This window comes from Lepisosteus oculatus, chromosome 24, assembly GCF_040954835.1.
Source record: "Lepisosteus oculatus isolate fLepOcu1 chromosome 24, fLepOcu1.hap2, whole genome shotgun sequence".
NCBI classification, from domain to species: Eukaryota; Metazoa; Chordata; class Actinopteri; order Semionotiformes; family Lepisosteidae; genus Lepisosteus; species Lepisosteus oculatus.
In genome coordinates, this window is record NC_090719.1 from 1,407,377 (window position 1) to 1,429,433 (window position 22,057).

At 42.7% G+C, this 22,057-nt stretch overlaps 1 protein-coding gene across 3 annotated transcripts in view; it reads left to right on the top strand.

Moving 5' to 3' along the window:
* Positions 1-22,057, top strand: part of LOC102696088 (tenascin) — a 140,033-nt gene that overhangs the window by 40,990 nt on the left and 76,986 nt on the right. The window lies entirely within an intron of this gene.

The window sequence follows — 22,057 nt, forward strand, 5'->3', positions numbered from 1 at the left end:
TTCCTCTATGTATTGCATTTGAATTCTTTAATTTCTTTTTTCTTTTCCGTGGTTTCCCACGCGGTGTATTTCCGTTTTGTTTAATGAGCGCACACTCATGAAACGTTCAGACAGATGTTCGTTCATTCTCATTAAAATTGAACTGGGGACCAGCGTGTGTGGGAATCCTCTCCAATGTCTAGCAAACATCAACAGGGGTGGCATTTTCAGAAATCTGTGATTTTCCAAAGACATCCATCCAATTTTCAAGGCAGAATTTTTTTTAAACAAGGAGTGGATTTTGTAGTGGCGAATTTCACAGGTGTTTTGAACCGGCAACCGCGGGATTTGAACCGGCAACCTTCCAGCTACAGGCGCAGATCCTGAGCCACAGAGCCACCGCCCCGCCCTGTAATATATCTATTACAGATATATGGTATGGTACTCGAGTCGAGAGCTGCAGCAACATAGTTGTATGTTACTTTGCTCAGCACGACCCAGGCTGGGGGCAAAGATCTTGGAGTCTTACTGTGCTTCTCAGGTTGGTCTGCTTGGCCTAGTTTGTAACAGATGGTGCCTTTGTGGGGCACGAGCCTTCTCAGTGATATCAGGCCCGCTCAAGTTGTTAATTAGATTTCTGCACGGCAAAGTAAAAGTCCTGAAATAAAAAATGGTGAGCTTGGACGGGAAATTCATTACCTTGCTGTTTTGGACATCAGCTTTGAATTGTAGGCAACGTTTGGGGGGGTTCTAAAAAAAACTTCAGAAGGCTAATGGATTGACTGGAACAGCCAGACTTTTTGGTGGTGCCTGAGAGTGTCGGTCTCATGTGTCAGGCTGATGGACAGGACTTTGGAACCCTGTGTTGAGGGAGCAGTTGCTGATGAAAAAGACAGGTTGAGGGACAGCTCAGTCGCTACCTAAATAGACCACAGTCTCCCCCCATAGAAAAGCGTTTGGCTATTTGGTTCTGTCAGCTGCCCGCAGGTCACAGGTTAGTACTTGAGCTGAAGCACAGCAGCCAGGGTTGCTGACAGAAGGGAACAACAGTGTGAAAAAACTGACGTAAATCCCACAACCAAATCTGGAAGAATAAAAACCTGGTTCATCTCTTCCCATTCCGTTGGCAGTTTCAAAGGGGGGCTAACAGAGACACTCATTCTTTCAATATTGGTCTTGACAGGACTTGAATCTCTTATTAGGGCCATTTGCCATGTGTTTTCCTTAATGTCACCCAGTAATAAAAATACACTGCCAAAGGCTGTCTTTCATTTTGGAGAGAGGAATAATGAAATGGGAAGTAAATCCGCAATGAAACAATCTTGTTTTTACATCTCGGAGGGTGTTGGTCTTTTTTCCTTTTCCCTCTGACAGCTTGTCAGGGGAAGATGAGAGGGTTGTCAGGATTTAAATGTGACAGTTAGCAATGCTCAGATGCTGGAGCCTGCTCCACCACGACATCAGCTTTTCCCATGGTGGAGTGAAAGGAATTAGCCACTGTGGGTAGATTGTGAGAATGTCAGAGCACTTTAAATACTGGTTTGTGGTGGTTTTCCCATTCCAAAGGGGTGGGAATCCACAGGGAGAGGAGCCGACCCTCTGACTGTCCGTGGGAAGACTTGACACTGATGCATCCCCGTGGAAAACCGTTCAATGGGAAATGTGCTTGAGACGCGTCATGTCAAAGAGTCGCCAGGCTCTACAGATCGCTCCTGGGCAGCGTGAGCGCAGCGAGGCGTCGCTGGCCTCAGATGTGCCAGATCAGCCCGTGGGTGGGAGAGCACGCTGATGTGAATCACAGGGAGTCTGAAGAGCATGCTGCACCAGTAGAATGTCTTGAAGATGAGCTCACTGCTTCTTGTGAGAAATGTGTCTCTCTGCTTGTTAGTTTCGTTCTGGAGGCATGCAGGGTATTAAACCCCGGAGTCTTGATGCGTCTCAGCTTCCAGAGTAGCAATCGAAGGGGTTTCCATAGGTCTGAACTAGATGACAAATGTTCATGGGGTCATTTTTGGTAATTCTCTTACTACTTGGCAAAAATGACCTTTTGTTTTCATTTGTTTAATTGGCTGTTTTGACAGAACCTTCATCCGTGGCAAGCAGTACCCTGTTATAGAAAAGGGCTCAAGTGGCTGTAGTCTCAGGGTAGTGGGGAGAACATCTGGCTCAGCATTTTCCGTTTACACTGCACAAACGGTACGGTGTCTCACAGGTACTGACTGCTTCAGGCTTCATGAGCGCCCTATGGATCTTTGTTTTTCTTACCTACTAACTTTCTATTTTTCTTATCCCCCGTGGGATATGCAGTCTTGTTTCTTTTTCTTCTTGCATTCCTACTCTTCATCCTGCGGTTCCTTCACAGAGTATTCTGCTTGTATGTGTGTGTGTGTGCACATGTGCCCCAGCTCTTCTCTGTCCCTCGCAATACACATTTTCATTATTCACGCTACTGCTGAGCTGAAGAAAGATGCTCCTGCAGCGCTGGCTAACATCCCAGTATGGTGTTCGTCAGTTTAGAAGAATGTGTTTAACGCTGTTGTGCTTAATAAGACATTCATCTGGTGTCTTCCATTAGTACATGATTCTTTCGGCTTGGGTTTCATTGTGTAGGTTTTGGAAACACCTTTGCTTCCCCATAGTATAGTCTGTCAAAGTTCAGCGTGGGTTTTAATGTGCTTTGCCATGCTACAGGATATAATTTTGTTCTTTACTCATGTAGACTCCATATTCCCACTTTTTCGCAGCATATCCTTTAATGCATATAGTCTCTTCGACCATCTGCCTGTTGTCATTTGTACGTTGCATAAAATATTGATCTATGTGCAAGGTGAAGCGTTAAGAGTTTGGTAGCAGTATAAGTGCCGTGGAACAGAACTTGCTGAGTTTATGCACATTCTGTAAGCCAAACATGACAAATTCTAGGCAGCAGAGAATGTGAAAAAATCTTTTCCCCTTTAAGGTGCCAAGAATGGCACTAGGGCCGCAGACAAGCCAAGGTGTGATGTTAAAATGCCTTCTGAAGGTGTTAATTGGTGCTGCTATGGTCTGTGCTCCAGTAATTAAAGGAAAGCCAGCATGCTTAAGAAAAGCTTGATTCTCAGTTATCAAAGCCTCTGGCCTGGAGATATGAGACATGTTTTAGCATGCAAATTGGTAACTGCTCTGATCCCTGCACTACAAGACCAGATGGATTGAGTCTGTGTCCCCATGCAAGCACTGCATCGTTTTATTTCTCAGGCAAAGGCTTGATATTTCAAAGTCAAAACAGCTGAAGTGCAAGTTAAGTATGTGAACACATTTTGTGACATTAACATTTCATCATCCTTAAATGCCTCTTTGAAAATCAAAAAACATTGGTTCACAAATGGGGATCCTGTGGGCTCATTGGAACAATGGAAACGGCTTGGCACATACTCTAAAACATAATCACAGAGTTAAGTCCACTTTCAAAGTGAAACAGGAGTTTTATTACATGGTTGTTTGCAAGAACTCTAATTATAGAGCAACTGCATCTTCTCCAGAACAGACTAATGCTGGTGAAATTACTTTAGAACTTTTTGAGGTCAGCAGCTCTGAGTTCAGTATGTGGCCCTGAACTGAACAGATCATGCTTCATTCTGATTGAACCTCAGTTACCTATTTGTTCTTTGTTATAGCATTGTCTTAACTGTCATAATTTCAAAAATTTTAGAGAATGGCCAAGAGCTCTTGGAGGTCCACAGCCTATCTGAAGTAGTAGTAATGGCCCATCATGCTACAGTATAATCCCCAAATAAAATGGTAGAATATGACTGCTGTCTTGGACTTGTTTTTCAGATCTTATGTTTGTTTATTTTTTTCCCCAAATAGTTCAAAAGGACATCTCTTCAAATTAACATAGGCTGCCTTTTAGTTCTGATAACATTGTGCATAGAAAGTGTTTTTTTTTTTTAATTAACATGAACAGTGGTCTGGCTGAATAGCACAATGTCACTGAGCCCTTGTATACTAGCTTATATAAGTATAGTATAGGCTTTATACTGCCTTTAGATAAGTTTTTTTTGCAGTGCTCTGTAATAGCTGGTGACTTACTCTGTTTTAAAACATTCCAGTTAGAATTTTTTTTTTCCTGGTAACTTTTCAGTATATATATGTATAAAGATAGACTGGACAGTCATCTAATGAAAATACCAAACTTTCTGCAAAATGCGGCTTTGCGCCAGCTATTGATGGTAGTCAAGGTTTCAAAACAGAGGAAAATATACAGCCGGACATCGTCTTAAGTTGTTGTTGCAAAAACAACCACAATTAAATATTTACACTGTACACATCAGTCTTTCTCCCTGGGTATGTAATAACTCCTTACTTCATAGGTTTTAATTTTGGCACTGCTGGAACAAGCAATGTAACACGAAATGGGTACATTTTGTAACCAGTGCTGCTCCTTTTCTTTTGAATAAGATGAAATCAGTTATAAGTATACCCTCTACAAAAATCTTTATTAGTGGAAGTTTTGGATTAAAAATGTTTAATATTGTTGCTAATATTTATTTTGGTGTGGCAGTAAAGCAGTTCTTTAATTTTGATAACACCTCAAATGTACAATTTACAGGCATACACTGCTGACCAGATGTCTTAGATAGATCTTTATTGTGCAGCTTGTTGAAACCCCCCCCCCAGCTTGTCATTAAGAAATCTTTAATTCAGAAACGTGGTCATAACTCAAGGTAAACTACACACAGCCAGTGTCCATTGCGTTGACCAATCAGATCTAATTGACTTGCTAGCTATCAGATGCTCTTCATTATTAACATCAGTTGTTTCTCTCTATACTTCCATGAAGCTAAAAGATAAAATATAGAACTCTCAGCACTGATTCCTACCTTGATAACAGCATGATTACCATTTCAATATTGCCACAAAATTGCCTTTTGCTCATTTTGTGAAAAGAGCAAAACAATACCAGATGTTTATGACCTTTGCACAGCAGCATATACAGTAGATAAATCTGGCTGAGGCAACATTCTACTAAGCTAAATGCCTTTTGGTGTACCTTTGTACAACAAGCCTAAAGTAATTTAAGAACATTCCAGAATGTAATTTTCATATTATTGTGGTGAAAGTGATTCTCAGGCCACAGGAATACGGATAATCTTCAGATTTATTTACTCCAGCTGTTTCAGAGACCGCATAACTGGCTTTTACCCACCAGTCTTCACTGGGGGCCATTACTACTAATGCAGGAGATAGCAACAGAAATGCACGTTTTCGGTGGCTTATATACAATTACGGCCATATTTCTCATGGTTAATAAGGAGATGAGGCAGATTTTCAGTATTTTTCCAGCTTCTCTGACCTTGATTGTCTGACTAATGTTTTGCTATCCAGTACTGCTTGTTCCTGGCGTGTCCTTCCAATCCTCCTTTATTCTTTCTCACACATGGTATTACTTGGTACCACATAATCCCATTTACCCCTCTGAGTACTATACCTTCCGGCATCCCTTCGTACATGCGAGCAGGGTCAGTGCACTTGGCATGTCGGCGATGTGTCTTCACCCCCTTGAAACCCGCATAGTGTGGAATTCTCTTGCAGAGGAGCTCTGGGCCTTTAGGGGTAACTGAGATCGCAGCTCTCTGAGGGGTTTGGCAGTGTGGCTTTGTGAAGCTACTGTAAATGTGCCAGTTTGGACTGATTCCCCCTTGCAATAACAAGTCAAGTGTCTGTTTGTCCCATCACCGCACACTGGAACACAGGGGAGCTTAAGTGACAGTGTTACAGTCAATATTTAGGTCTCATGTTCTGTCTGTTCCAGTAAGGCTGGTCCCAGGAGATGGTACGTGGGATTGCTACAAGCATCGCAACGTCACTATGCATTATCTTTACAAAAAGATGGCTGTAAAAGCAGAGAACGAAAAACAAAAAACAGATGCTGTTAGTTTTCTTTAAAGCTTGGAAAACGAGCAAGTATTCTGTAGAGATGCATAGTAATGGGTATCAATAGGGATGCCCATTGCGCCGTAGAGTCCTGCAGAGGCTTAACGTTTCTCAAGAAACCCGGATATTTCCAGACTGTAAAACAAAGTACTCATATTCCAGTGATTCCAAGTATGAGTCCAAATTTAACCATTTGAAATGATGTCTTTAAATGTTCTGAAAAAGACTCTGAATGAAGCAGTTGTTCAGGACACGTTTTTTACACCACTGTCTAGGAAATGAATGTTTCTGCTTTTGCATGATACACACTGATGGTTTTTATGACTCCTAGTGTGTCATCTGCAGGACAGAGCCAGACCCACATGTACAAGTCTGGCCAGCAGCTGGAAGCAGTGCTGAATAGTCTAGCAGGACACAGCAGACAGAGCTCTGCAGTGTTGCGTTGGGGTCTAAGATTATGGTGATCCTGACCGATAAATGAAGTGAATTTAACACTCTGACAAGTTAACTATGGACGTTATAGTTATTAAGCATTCTGAATGAGCGGTGTTATGGTAATGTCCCAGAGAAGAAGACACTGCTCTTGATTTTCACCAGAATAACCGGGGACCTCCACCCAGAGTTAATTTAGCCATGAACATGACCCTTTGGATGCTATATCCCAGAACAAAGATGTATTTATCTGTTTTTTATTGAAAACTGTGGAACTCGGGTTATTGCAGTAATGCCACTATTAGCACTGCTGCCTCACAGTTCCGGGGTCCTGGCTTTGATTCCAGCTTCAGGTAGTGGACTGTGTGGAGTTTGCATGTTCTCCCCGTGTACATTTGTCCTGCAGTGGACTAGCAATCCCGTACAGGGGTAGAGCACCTGTGTCCTGCCTTGTGCGTGTTGTGTCCAGGATGGGCTGTGACACTTACAAGGTTCAGGTAGTGGCTTAGATCTCCTTTCTGATATGGATCGATGAACTGTGAGAGAATGATACCTGGAAGGAAAGGATGACTGTTTTGTTTTGCTTTAATTCAGTGTTCTTTTATGAACCCAGTTTGAGGCCAATAGCTGATTATGTGTAACCAGAATGAGTGCTTTGTGGCTGAATTAAGGGCATGAGTCTTTATTTATTTTATTTTATTTATTTCTTTCCTGTCATGCAGATGCAACAGATACCTTTTAAATCTTTCGATTTATAAATATTTAAGCTGCCAGAACACTGTGATAATTGCAATTGACTACACAACCTACCAGTGGCTTTAAATCCTTTTTGGGACAGTACTTATGGTTAGAATGAGCTGTAACTCTTGTCTTATTTAATGGGAAAGCCTCAAGGAGGTATTTAATAATCAGTTTCCTCTGAACGCTAAATGCTGTTGTCAAAGGCAGCAATTAGGAAACACCCTGTATTGATTTACATTGCTTCCTCTGTAATGCATTGCTAGTCTGTGATTTTTTAAAACTGCTTCAGGTGAAAGGTCTTCTGTGATGCTGCCTGTGTCTTTGATGAGGGAAACTGTCTTTGAACTGGACACATCTGCAAAGTCAGAGGAATTTGTGGTGGAAAAAGTCAGTTCTAGTCGCACCCCAGGCTACCTCTTTCATAATGACCGGAGTTTAATGGCACCATCTGTTTTGGAAAAGGGGTGCTTATTTAGACAGCTACCACGTTACAGAGGATTAGTGTTCATGTTAATTGTTTGTCATGGTGGATGGAAGTGCCGATGGTATTGAACCACGTGTCAGTCCGGGCCGCGTTTTTCCCTTGTTGGTGTTGAATTGTTAGTTCCTGTGTAAGAGCGTTCGGGGAGGGCTGTTTCATTTCAGTGGGTACGAGAGGGAATGTCTTCAGCTTCGCTGAAAACGGAGATCTATGTGACTGCAGGCTTTCACCTGTCTACCGTGCTCCGGGGGAGTGTTTTGGCTTTGTGGAGCTGTGCTCTCTTTGAGTCTTAATACTGGAAGCTTTATAAAAGCTTGATTTTATCACAAGGACTTAAATGAATTAGAGTCCTCAAAAGGGTCAGGGACCACACTGCTGTGGCTCTTTTCACTCTTCAGTGCAGATAGTTATCAGGCGACCACAGGAGATCTCACACCCCCAAGAGAATATCTCCTGTCTCCTGTACAGGGTCTCACGAGCGTCTTCGTCTTAAACAGCCCTGGAGGTGTCTTTTTATTCTGCTGCTTCAGACCTGGCTGGCTGAAGCTGTGGCAGGTTGCCCTGACCTCATCCTAATGACAGCACCTAATCGCACGTTCAGCTTTTATGCGATGGGACAAGTGTGTTCTGATCGGGCTGTGCGTGTCCCTAGCTGTTGCACGAAAAGAAGAATGCTTCCCTAAGCCATGCCGCCAGACTCGAGACCAAACTGTGCCAGCAGTGCTAATGCACGCGGAGCCATCTCTTGAGAGCACAATGAATAATAGAAACAGGAGAGTACACAAGACGGCCCCTGTTGGAAAGAGAGGGTGGCAACAGACACTGCACATATTGCAGGATATGTAGGATTCACTGAAAAATATTCTGGAAAAATCCCTTGAGACCTGTGATTAGGCCGACAGGCTCAGTCCAATCACCTCTCCCTCTCTCCCAAATGCTCCTGAATTCCCTCTTCCTGCCAGTGACCGCAGCCACGCTCTCCCTAGTGCCTAACTTGTTCTGCTCGATGACAGTGCTGTTTTCCTTGGGCAAAATACAGCCACCGTCTGCACTGCAATGACAGGAGGCTCAAAGCAGGGAACTGTTCATCAGTTCAGGTTGCGCAAGAGTGTTTTCTAGGTAACTTGCCAGGGGTCAGAGCTGTAAAACACAATAATGAATATATACTGTAAATAAACAGTGATAGGCAGTTTGAGGTGTCTTCTGATGTCCCCAGAATGATAATACTTCAAAGTGATGAATCATTAACTGACTTGAAAAAACATTTTCAGACCTAGAATTAAAAATGAAATACTGTGTGTGTTTTGGAAGCAGGAGCAAAGAAAGGAGCGTTCAGTGTTCATGTGTATATATTGGTTTTTTTATCTCCATTGGAAAAATTGTTACACAGTTTGCTACTGATTTACAGCTACAGCCAGGGGCAATAATCCAGTGTATTCTCAGTGGTGCAGATTACAAGCAGGGAGTATATTGCAGCCATATGTTCAACTAGAGGAGCTTTAACATAAATAAGTCTCCGGTGGAGCGAGGTTGGGGGCGGATTAGCGAGCTTTCACTCAATTCGCTTCTCGCAGCCCTTTATAAAAACGGTGGGGGGGAACAGAGGAGAGGGAAAGATGGGGAGTGTTGCATAGAAGATCCTATTTTTTTTTACCTGACTCCAGACCCAGTTCATGTGAGAAAGAAGCTATACAGTTTAGAAAAGGGAATAATTTGACCGCAAACATTGTGGGAGGAGGAGGAATCAAGGTGCTGGCTGCTTTCTCAGTAAATCCAGAGAGCCTTAAGGCATGCTTTTGTGGGAGAGGATTGTGGATTCAGGCTTGAGCTGTGGCTCTTACAGTACAGTTAGGATATAGTGAGTAGGGGAAGGTGTTTTATCATCGTCTACACACTGCTTGTCAAGAAACTTTAGTTTTAGAGCTTGCAGCCCTTCCAGTCCACTGCATTGCAGCACATTGGCACTTATAAAACTGAAATTGTTACATTGATCCAGCTCGTTTACCAATTAAATAACTGAGGTGTGATTGGCGCACAATTCTGCGCTGGTGTGGAATTAAAGCTCTGCAGACAATCCCCTTCACCCCTCCCTATTCTAAACGAAGATTTCTTGCAGGCACTTCCCCAGGCCAAATTAGGATCTGAGCGCCGATGCCAAATGGAGATCAGTGAAATTGTACTCCAGAGATTTCACAGCTCTCTGTAGGGAAATAATCTTTGATATAGTGCCTTTTGTGACACATCATCTCAAATCCAAATAATCCTTTACAAAATACAGTAAAAATGTTTATGTCCCAAGGAAAATAATTATAAACACTTCAATGATGAGATATTAAGTATTTACAATTTTTACAATACTCCGTATGAGTTTATAAAATACATATAAAAGTGATGAGTGTTAATTGTTGGTTTAGAAGACAACCATTCTGGTTTAAGTTATTTTTAAGTGCCTTCATACATCTCACATATTCATCCTAAAATAAATGCCTTAAGTACTATACTGTATTTATATTACAAAGTAGGAAGTGGGGCTGTCTGTGTTGTGGAAGGTTTCTGTTGCTGTACAAGTGCTGGCTGTTGCTCTCCTGAGGGCTGGAGGTGTGAAGTGTTGAGGGAGCCCCTGTGTTTTTGCTTGACTGCAGCCCCTCTGGTCGGGGACACTGAATTCATTGTGCTGTTCTTGCAGGATAGAAGCGTACGGCGGGAACTAAAACAAAAAAACTAATCTCCATTCATTTATACAGGATGCGCTCTCTGCGTTTCAAAGCAAAGCAGACATTTTTCCGCAAAATGTTGCTTTCTTTTCTAATTAGCTTTGCAGACGCCTCGAGGTTTCTCTGTCTGGCTTTCGTTGTCAAATTGAAAGCGAGAAAAAGAAAATCCAATCGGGGGAGCCTTTCCTCTCGCCAGATCTTTCCAGGTTTCCACGCTGTGCAGAAGGACAATAGGTTCAGTGTCTGAAAAATAAATGTGATGAGATATTAAATTGAATCTTCTACAGGGTCAGCCCTGCAGGGCACATATGTCAAACTGGTGCTATCGGCAAGTCTGTGTGGAGTTTTGATTGAGTGTTCGAGTCGTGCACTGCTTCGCTGTTCAGTGCAGCGAACTGAGCTCCTAGTTCCTCAAGTTCATCGATCTGACATTCTCTGTGTTTAGATTTATGCCACTGTGAGAGCTGTGCAGCTAATGCTTATCCCTTCTCACCCGCTAACTTGTAACAAATGACAGGATCTTCTAAACACTTAAAGCTCAGACTTGGACGTGGTTTATTGTCATATGAGTGCAAAAGGACATTTTTTTTTGCACAAATAAATTCAAAACAGGGAGAGCTGCAAATCGCTTTAAAACTGATTGATCAACATGCTGACAGGAAGATGCAGAAAAGAATTAATTGCTCTGTGTCAGGCCAGCCCTTGGGCTCCGGCCAGGCAGACAGGACCAGGGATTTTCCACATCACTCTGGGATAGTGACAGTTGTAATGTTTCTGTAGTGCTGTGTTGAGAATTCACATCAGCACTGCTCTCTGGGCCATAAATCCTTGTCTCCAATATTGAAACCGCTGTTATCAACCTCAGTAGGCTTTGTGCAATATCCAGGATTTGTTACAGCTATAATGTTGGAATGAGGGCATCTTTCATTTCTTGTTAGCCGTGTTTTTTTTCCCTCTTGACTCTGGTGTCATTTTTTGTTTTAGACCTTTTTTTCTTCTTCACTGTAAGAACAGCTAACATTAACTAACTCAAAGATTTGCTTTACGCTCTTGGCTAAGTGATTCACAAAATTAGAAAAGATGGAAACAACTTCTTTGAGGGACTTACAGCTGTCTCTGTTGAAGAGAGAAAATAATCCAACCACCCGTTTTCAGCCCAGTTGCCCGGGTGAGGATCACAGCAGAAACCAGGCATAGGAAGGTCAGGCTCTGTTTTCCTTGCAGAATCCAGCTCCTCTTGGGGAGATCCCCAAGTGTTTCCACGACAGCCAAAGGAGATTCCCCCCAGCATGTTCTGGGCTGATCTCGAGGTCCGTACACAGTGGGTGTGCCCCACAGAGTCCAACATCTTACCAGGGTCCTCTTGATCTGGAAGAGTATTGACTTGGCTCTGAGGCTCTGCAGGTTGGCACAAGGATTAAGCCCAACAGCCTTGCAAAGGAACCTCACTTACAACCACTGTTGCCCACATCCTCATTCTTCAGGTCGTTGCCCAGAGTAATTAACTGGGTAACACAGATTGACCTTCAAGCTATGTAGTTTGGCCAAGAGCACACAGTCTGAGCTCAGCTCTCACAACCAGCGCCTGGACCGGAGCAACGCCTGCGACACTGCTGCACCACTGGTCTCGGCCCTCACTACCAGCGCCTGGACCGGAGCAACGCCTGTGACACTGCTGCACCACTGGACTCGGCCCTCACAACCAGCGCCTGGACCGGAGCAACGCCTGCGACACTGCTGCACCACTGGTCTCGGCCCTCACAACCAGCGCCTGGACCGGAGCAACGCCTGCGACACTGCTGCACCACTGGTCTCGGCCCTCACTACCAGTGCCTGGACCGGAGCAACGCCTGCGACACTGCTGCACCACTGGTCTCGGCCCTCACAACCAGCGCCTGGACCGGAGCAACGCCTGCGACACTGCTGCACCACTGGTCTCGGCCCTCACTACCAGTGCCTGGACCGGAGCAACGCCTGCGACACTGCTGCACCACTGGTCTATGGTCGACTTACAGGTGACATAACTATCTGCATAGAAGTTAAGTCACTGGAGCAGGAGCCTCAGCCATATGATTGTGGTAACTATGTGGTTAGTAATGGTATGAAACTTGATGTGAATATGTTTTGGCTTATTTGTGGGATCTCCAGGCACTTTTAAATGAAAAACAGACAAACCTTTGAGCACAAGGTTTGCTTCTAACGTCCTGCTTTTATGAAATGCTTCTTGCTGCCCCACAGCTGTGGAACTGCTCAGCTGGGGAAGAGGGGGCCTGCTCTATAAAGAGCCATCCACAGTTTATGGGTTTGGCATCCATTAAAGGTGCCTAGCAAAGGACTGCCTTTGAGGCACAGGGATCTCTTGGTGCCTGCAGTCTGCTATCCGTATTCACTTGTGCTGAATCCTCTTCTCTGCAGCTGTGACTGTAATCTGCTGACCGATGCTAATTTGGGAGCACTGCTTATTGTTGTGATCGACAGCCATTCACACTGTTGGGAAAGGTCTTAGTGTTGCACAGCTGTTTTAGACAGGGCTAGGTTAGGCTCACCAAAGTACGAGGTCTGCCTGCAAGGCTTTTCTTTTTATTTTTTGGCACATTCATGAAAGTTAGGACTCTGTGTGACACAGTCCTGTGTGACTGGGTTTTTGAGAAACCTGTAAACCACATTCTTGTGCTTTTTCTGAGGATTTGTGTTCTGTTAGTACATTCCCTTAATTATTTGCATATATTTCCTATCACATGTAATTCTTCTCAACTGATGTTTGGTTCTTTAAAAAGGAGTGTTGTATAAAGGAGTAATACTGGGGTATCTTGAATATCTGAGGAGGACGGAAAGGCCCATTTTTCCTCACTCCTCTTTTTGTCATTTCTTTCACGGGATGGAGAAAGTGTAGAAACGTCTTTGTTCTTATGTGCCTGCTCTTGCTCTCATGAGAAAGGGCTATTTGGCCCTTCTGTGCCGTTTGGTAGTGAGGAGCCAATTGATCCCAGGGTCTCGTCCGGTAGCATCTTGACAAAAGCCAGGTTATCAGCTTCAGTAATGTCGCTGGGTAGCTTGTTCCACACTCACACACCCCACCATGCCCCTTTCTTCCATCTAGTGCAGGCGCCGGCATGTCAAACCCAATCCACCACCTTGGAAAATCCTGTAGGTATTTACAGAAAAAGGTGTTTTCCGGCAGCATCATTATTACTGGTTTAAACATGGCTGGCTACAGTGAAGAACAGTGAAAGTGTTCTCTCTCGACAGAACCTGTGGACCTGTGGAGCTTTGTTTTCCATAATTCAGTCCTAACTGACCATCACTTTCTTTGTCCCGCACCGACTGTGGCTTTACAGGTCCAGTGCTGTCTGGCTGTTTGTTAGCTAATTGTTTGAAATGTGTCTGGAACACTGAATTGCCATTAGGTGTAGTTTTGTATAACAGTTCTTTCTGCTTGGGGCTGCATCAAAGCCCAAACGTACTCTTTCAAGGGGGTCAGTTTGTGGGTGCCGGAGTGCGGAGTTCTTTGCAGGGAAAAGGAGGGGCTGCCAATTGTGAGTGGAGTTTTTGAGCATTTTTAAAATGAAGCCTACATGAGTCTGAAGGAGTTATTAAAATAAATGGAAGAAAAGATGAGGATGACTGAATAATGAGGGAGAGATAGTCAAACCTCACTGTTTTGTCAAGATAATTGGAAGATTATTAAATTATCCCAAATATTTAAACTTAACATTCATTTCCTCATTGCAAGCTTTCATCTCACACCACCAAAACCTATCTGGTGTCCTTTCGTTCTGTACCTTAAGTTTATAGCCTCTCCTAAAGGGTTTCTTCTGAGCTGCAAGTCTGCCAGCAGTCCTTGATAATCCTGCCTTGAGCTGGAGCAGTTCTGTGAGGTCAGTAGGATGTTCCAATGCTGTGCTTGTGTTGATTGGATTTACTATTACTTCATTAAATGCCTCTTCACATATGAAAGCTCGAAACTAGTTCTTGTTTATGCATTGGATCTGCGCATCATTTTGTTATTGCTCAGGAATTCTGTTCAAATGTGATTAGCTCAGCTTGCACTTGAGCATCCTCTAAATATTTAGAGAGAGTTTACGGCAAGCGAGGCATCTTTGCTTCTTAGGTCTTGCTGCTGAGAGCAGATTAGCTGTGGATTAAGTTATTATCAATCATCCTTAGTTAGCTGGGGAAAAGAAAACAGCAGAACATGGGGAAGTGGTGGCTGGGAAAACGAACGCTCTGCAGTGTGTGTAGTCCCTGCACACACTCATGTTGTGTGTAAGAAAGAGTGGAGACAATCGGGATAAAACTAAAGAAAGCCTTCAGGGAGGACTGTATATCTGTGAAATATATTGTACTATAAAAACACATACAGTGTAATTGTTCATGTTTTTTGGACAAGTAAAAGGAGTTCAGTGGAAGGCTAGAATGAGCTAAGTGATAGCAGAGGTTTCAATTTCTGTCTCATTTGGGTACAGACGATGAAAAGATTTTTGCCAAGAGATCTCTCACAATCTTCCACGAGCATTAAAAGATGATGCAAACGTCTTGCAGGTCTGGCTGACCATGATAAGCAGAACTTACAAGGCATGACAGGGCTCTTAGTCGCTGCAGCTCCAGAACGTGTCTCTCCTGGTGTCCCAATTACCTGACTGTTACCCAGTCTCTTGACTGACTGCCAAGGCCTGTGCTTTCTGCCATTAACAGTGAGAAGCTTGAAGGCCTGTGAGGAAGAAGAGAAACTTGTCAGAGTGTCAAGTACTGTTCACTGATCTCGCCCAGCAGCGCTCCACTTAGATCCCTGTCTTTTCCCATGCAGCTGTGACTGTTTCAGGAGAGATCTGGTGCCCTAAGCTTTCTCTGGCCCATCACTCTTTGTGTTAAAGATTACCTATAACACTTTACTGGGGGAGATCTCTCAGCCTTTCTGTGGTCATTGATTTTCTCTGGGAGAAACCAGCACCAGTCTTGAGCTGCCTTTTTAAAACTGGAGTCCTTTTAGAGTAAATGTTTCCCATCACACATTTATCAGCCTGAATCTTGCCTCTAATTGGATGCAGGTGTACAGTGGCTCTTTGTTTTCTTACTTAAACGCTGTCATGATATGTGCGGTCCTCAGCTCATCCTGAGACACGGTCGTTGTGAAAAGCCTGTGTAAGGCTGGTTTGGAGGGCCTGTCCAGCTGAAATGCGAGGGGGCAGCCTTGCAGACAGTGGCCCGTGGACCCATGCCTTCTAACAGCAGGGCTCACAGTTTGTTTCTGCTTCCATGGCAACAGTGTGCATCCAGTACAGGAAACTGAGAGCCCTTGTCTGGGTTGCATGTCTGAGGGCTGCTGTAAATTAACCTGAACTCCTGCCTTGTGGGACATAGACATTCATTCTTTTCATTTAAAAAAAATACTTAATTTTTTAATGTTTTTAATTTTTTTTGTCAGCCTAAGACCTACTGGAGGTACACAATTACACCAATACAATGGTTGCAGCTATAGTACAAATTAGTTTGATCTAAAACTATTAAGTAATTATGTATAGCAGCTGCTTTTAGCATTGTGAGCATGTTTTGTCTGTATTTTAAAACATAGCATCATTAAAATATTGTACTTAAAACATTTAAAAAAAAGTTACAAACATTGATTTCTAATGCATTGAACAAATATTGTATGAACACATTCAGTGGTCTTCATTTATATTTAGATGTTCATCACCCACAACTCTTTACTCATTTTTATAGTTCTCAGTGTCTCTGTTCCTATAAATAGCTTTGGCAGTTAGACTATCACTGGTAGAGAACAACAGTGGCCTGTATCCTCTGGTTATTCTGGATTTCATTTTAAAAGCAAGATAAAAAAAATCATTGTGAGATTAAATTCTGAGTAAATGTCACAAAACTCTCCGTGACGGGATTACATTTTGGCGCATATTCGAAGAAAGATACCAGGACCAGCAGCTTTTAAAATAAGCTAGTCAACTGATATATTTTGTGTCACATCGCTGCTTTTCTGTGACAGACAAAGTTCATCTTATCCTCACGGGGAGTGAAGACTGTAATTATGGCGACTGATAACCTCTGGAAGGGTCTCGGTGTTTAGACTAGTTGAAAGGCAATCAGATGACAATCGATCCCAGGGGAGACCTGCAGGGCTCATCTCGCTGTCTGCTCTGGGGCGACGAGGGGGAGCTTGCCTTTTGACCTTAGTGGGTAAAGAATGTTCACCAGGATGAATCTGTAGTAACTTCTTCACTTCCCCTGAACTGAGCAGTGAACATCTGGATGGGAAGCATATTGCAGACCGTCTTTCTTTCGAGCAACGGTTTTCTTGTGATTTTTGTTTTCCAGTTTCAGGCCTGATGGGGTTTTGTTTCTGCAGACGATTATCTTAATTATTTCCAGAAGTGTTATAAAGGAAGATGAATCCTTCTGCCCAGATGGCAGTGTTCTGGCTTCTCCCAGTCCTTGTCACACTGCGTCTACAGGAAGAACCAGTGGCAATGGGGTGTTACTGACTGGGAAATTGACTAGTGCCAAGCATTAGCTGAAGCAAAAACATGCTGAACTTCTTTTGTAAAGAAGATCATTTCAGACCCTTGTTTGACGTGGTACTTTCCTTGGCAATTTTTTCATTTTTAATGGTGCAATGTTAAGATTGTTTGCGCCTTTACTAAACAACTGTTTTTATCTCGTGTTTAATTCTGACCTCACTCACAACCTCAGAGACATTCTGGATGTGTGATTTTTAGGGCTACTGCTGAGGCATTCTAGGCTTAAGGCTTTTTATAGCAAAGAAATAAAATTTTATCTAAAAAACATTTAAGTCTAAAGGCTTGCTGGTACCCTTGTGCTACACTGAACAAAAACACCCATAGGACACAGGACCTACTGGAGTTCCTAGTGTGACTGGCAGTCTGTTCTCCTGACAGCCTCCTACTGAAGTCAGCAGGTCCTAAGAGTGATGGCAGAATTATTTCCTGCATCTGGGAGGGGGTGGCTATATATTAATCTGCAGATTTTCGTAGCTATAAATTGCCTATTTCCTAGGGAAAGGCTATGACCTCCTGCCGTCTTCCAGAGCCTGCAGGGACTAGTCCCACATGCCATGGTGTTTGTGTTGTATATCAGGCGTCTCGGGACTTTTCTAGGGTGTCTGTTGTGAAATATTTAGGAGCTGAAGAAACACCAAACCTTTGTATCCGTAAGGAGTGTAATACACACAGTTGCAATGGCAGAATGTATCAGCTGAAAGTCTGTTCCTAATTGTTTAGGATGGGCAAGCCATTTATACAGGCTATAGAGTTATTTTTTAGCGGAAATGCATTACATTTTAACACAGATGTCAAAATATGAAAAGACAAAGCTTCTTTTTTGACCATTTAATGCCTAGCTATTTGTTTTTGCCTATATAAAATACATTAAATATGTTACAAGCTTTCTGGATGCAACCCACGATTTTCAGTATAAAAACAGGAAGACCCTGAGCTATAGTTATATTTTTCTTGTTATTTACCCTCTCTTGTCTGTGCCTTTACGCTGGAAATGTATCTGGCTGTAGCATTGAAAACAGAAGTAGGTACTAATAGGCTGGATATGTTTTCCCACTTTGTATGCTGTAGGGCTCTCTAGAATCTGTGTGAATAGCGCTGAGAATCTTCCATTGCTAGAGTGCTTATCTATGGGCAGATTCAAGGCCAGAGCTAGAGGCTGGTTCTGTAATCAGTGTGCCCCATGTAAGGACACTGCTGTGCGTGACTAGGATGGGCTTTATAGTGCTGAGGGATACAACATTGACTGTCAACCATTTGGGGAAACCGAAGAGTTTAACCGTACACGTACTCCATGCAAATCCTGAAATAAAAATATGTACAGTACATTTCCAGATGCTCATTCCAAACACACAGTTACAGTCTAAGGTTTACAGAGAAACAGAAATGGCTCTCTCCTCGCATTGGTAGTGTAAGCAGTTTAGACAGTGAGCTGATAGGTTTAATAACCTAATAATAAGGTTTTATAAGGAATAAATGAAATGATCCACCAGAGTAGTGCAGAGGGGCTGGTTGCTATCGGCAGGACTGAAGCCGATCTTCAGGTTCTGCTTCAGCAAACCAGCAGAAGTCCAGAGAAACTTGGAAACCATGTCCTGGGAGGCACCATACTGACGAAGGACCAGCCGTACTGCAGTGGCTACAGCCCGTTACATCCCTGGAAGAAATAACCTGCACATCAGCAGGATGACTGGAGTTATTTGTCAATCATGAGCTCTTCAGCGGTGACGTGCTGTCCCTCCTCTGCCAACATGGCTGTCTTCTGCGGACAGGAGGCTGTGCAAGCAGAGACAGCGGTGGAGGCTTTTATTCCTGGGTGCTGTGTCAGGAGATGGGGTGAGAGTCACGATGACTCGTGCTGTCCAGGCCAACCACTGGGCAGTGGAAGTGTTCCTCAGAAGAGAGGAATTGCCTTTAACACAAGAATATCTCACAAGAACATGCACATTTTCCATTCTTGGAACACAACACAGACACGGTGGACCCTAGAAGACCTAACAATACTAGGACTGGAATACTGTGGCCAGAGGGGATGATCACAACCTACCACAGCCTTGTCAGCCCAGCGAGAGAGGTGAAACACCCCAGTTTTATCATTTGAAAAAGCTGCCATTTTATTTATTTTTTTCCACCACTGAGCACTATTCCAGAATGTCAGAACAAAGTGAGACATACAGTTAACTCATTTGCATTGATTTGCACAAACACCTAAAACCTGAACACAAACAGTTTTAGAATAAAAGATAAATAAACTGAAATAAACAAAAGCAAAGATGAGTGAAATCAATATTTTAGTTTATCTGCTGTTTATTTTGCTTTTTTATTCAGGTAGCACAAAGGATCTAGTTTTACCTATAGAATAGAATAATCTATTAAATGATGCCCTTGAATTGATGACATTAAAACATTTCTCATACACTTACATGTATGCTCATACAGCATGATTTTATGCTTTATTAGTATATAATTGAAAACGGATCTTAAGGAAGCTAGAGGGAACTTCTCGTGATATCTTCTTTCTTTACTGGTTTGTAATTAAATGTTGCTTTGGGGATAGATGATACACACTGATTTTAATTAGTGGCTCGTTTGATTTGCGAATAACCTCATAGTGAGCGAGCCCTGGCTATATTTGATCTTTAGAATGAATGTCTGGATTCTTAAAGGAAACAAAGAGGGTTTTAAAAAGATTGATCACTGTCATAATATTTAACAGCAGCAGCTATGAAACCTGCAAAAACTCTGATCCTTTGGGTTGCGAAAAACGGTCCTGATTTGTTTACATCTTTAACATAAAACTGAAAAGCTGCATTCTCCACATGCAGGTTAAACAGAGTCTGCAGGAAAGACACATTAACAGAGCTCAGCAATCACAACAGTTTTATGATTGCAGTGATTCCAGTGCATTGTAATTGCTGTGCACTGTGGGTCTTTATTTTCCTGTGTAATGTTGTAAATCTATAGCCTGCAAAACAGGAGCCTGGAACACATTGTTTCCTCTGCAGAGCTATCACATATGCCTTTTGTGGTCATGGATTCAAACGTATTAGGTGCTTGGCACAGAATCTTCTTTTTTTTTCTATAACAGAGGTAGGTTTTGCAGATGTACAGCAGCTGGTAAAGGTTTTAACAACACATGAGGTTGGAAAAAATAATTTATTCGTAAAAAAAATCTGTTTTTTTTTTGAGCTGCAGTTTTCTTTAAGCCACCGTCCTGGGGAGAGGGGGGTGGCATAGTCAGCTAAAATCCCTGTCTGCCCATTCCTGGAGTCCTGCCTTCCAGAGGACCCCTCCAGCGACCCTGCTGTGAGATCTAGTTGGCTGCTGCTTGAGCCCCAATGTGCTCATCAGAAACCACCCCTGAGCTCTACAAGCCCCCTTTGGCTACAGAATAGAGGTGTGTGGCTATAGGTTATGACATAGCAAAGGCAGATTGTATGTGCAAAAGATATATTTATTTCCTTCTGAAGTTTCTGTAGTATTTTCTTTCTGAGTTATTGTTCAGGCTTGCTTCTTCCGATGTTTTGATTAACTTGGTGTTCGTTAATCCCTATACATTGTGCTCTTTTGGAATATCCATTTTTTTTTGCCATTGAAGCCTACAGCACTCATTTCATACACTGTGTCTGAGCACCAGAACAGCAGCAACTGAGAGGGTGCCATCCTGCTCATTTGGTTTTGTTTAACTTGTGTCAGTATTTATACTAATAAATTACTGTTCTGATTATTTGGAACCAGTTTGATAATTTGTACTGGAACCAGCATGAGTTTTTGTCTTTAGAAAAGCCTGTCAAACCCTGCCATCATCTCTCTGGAAGGCAGTGGTAATGTTTGAATTACCACTGCCATCATCTCTCTGGAAGGTGGGAGGAATCCCCATTTGAGCAATGGGAAGACATGCAGGCACCTCACACACAGACACCCCAAGGGGAATTCGAACCCAGGTCCCTGGAACTGTGAGGCTGTGGGTTGCAGCTAATCGTTTTTGTTGTGTCTCATTTGTGCTTCGCCTTCAGTAGGGGTGTCACGCTGTTTTTTTTTCATGCATTAAGAGGCAAAAGAAAAATAACACTCTTATCTGCTCTTTTTTGTAAACTCTGTGGATTAAGTCGTTCTAATGTTTCTCGACCATGAGAAGTCAACCAAGAGTCCCGGTAACGAAGCATGAAAGATGATAAAAATACTAAAAACACAAAGCTAGGGATACTCAGGGAGCTTGTTACACACGATTATAGTGAGAAGTTCCGGAAAAAAACTGTCTGGAAAGTAATTTGTTTTCCAAATTTGGCCGCAAATTGTGTGCCGAGAGCGCATTTACATGTAATGATTGGTGATTTCATCCTTCTAATCTGGAGAGTCTGGAAAACAGAAATGGGCTCTGCTGAGATGTGTACCAGGATGTCGGTTTGTGCTCTGGGATTGCAGCTCTGGGAGAGCAGCCGTGCTCTTTGTGGAGGCTTTGTTCATTTGGCATTGCAGGGAGCATTTCTGGCGTGACTCTGTAAACATTTTCTTCGCATTTTGGAGCTAGAGAATGTGATATAAAGAATAACAGTGAAACAGGGAAAAAACAATCAATTCTCTTATTTCACTTAAACCACAGCTTCATTTCTGAGGAGCAGAAACGGTTTAGGATTCAAACATTACCACTGCCTCAGACACCCTTAATGTTTCAAATATCCGTTTCGTCAGGAACCAGACAGAAACTATTCTTTCTTAATACAGAGTTCATTTTCATGGATCAGATTAAGAACATAATTAAATTGAATTTTTTAGCACACTTACATCCTGTCGTTTATAAAGCCAAAAACATGGATATATTTAGTCAAGACCCATCTCAGTCAGCTCTGATGAGCTAGAAGCTGCTCTTCGGGATTGCTTGTCTTGACCGATTATACAGAAGGCAGCATCACAATTCTCTTTACACGTTCTGTTTCTAACATTGTGAAATGGCTCAGAGCAGTTTGTTTTGCATTTTTCAGTTATTCATATAAGTAGTTTTTGTTTTTGAGTTATCTAGTTGAAGGGTACTAATTAAAAAGCATAGCCTTCCAATGCGACCCTCTTCAGGGCTCTGCAGGTGCGTCTTCAGGTGTTTTCTTTCTACTTTTCAGGTTCTAATTTACCTCTGCTTGATCCTTTGCAGTTCTCACTTTGACACAGCGCCCTTCTCTAATATATTAATGACATACTTACTGAAAATACAACGTTATCAAGTGTGCTACTTAGACACGTCAAAATGACTAATTCTTGCATATATGTATATG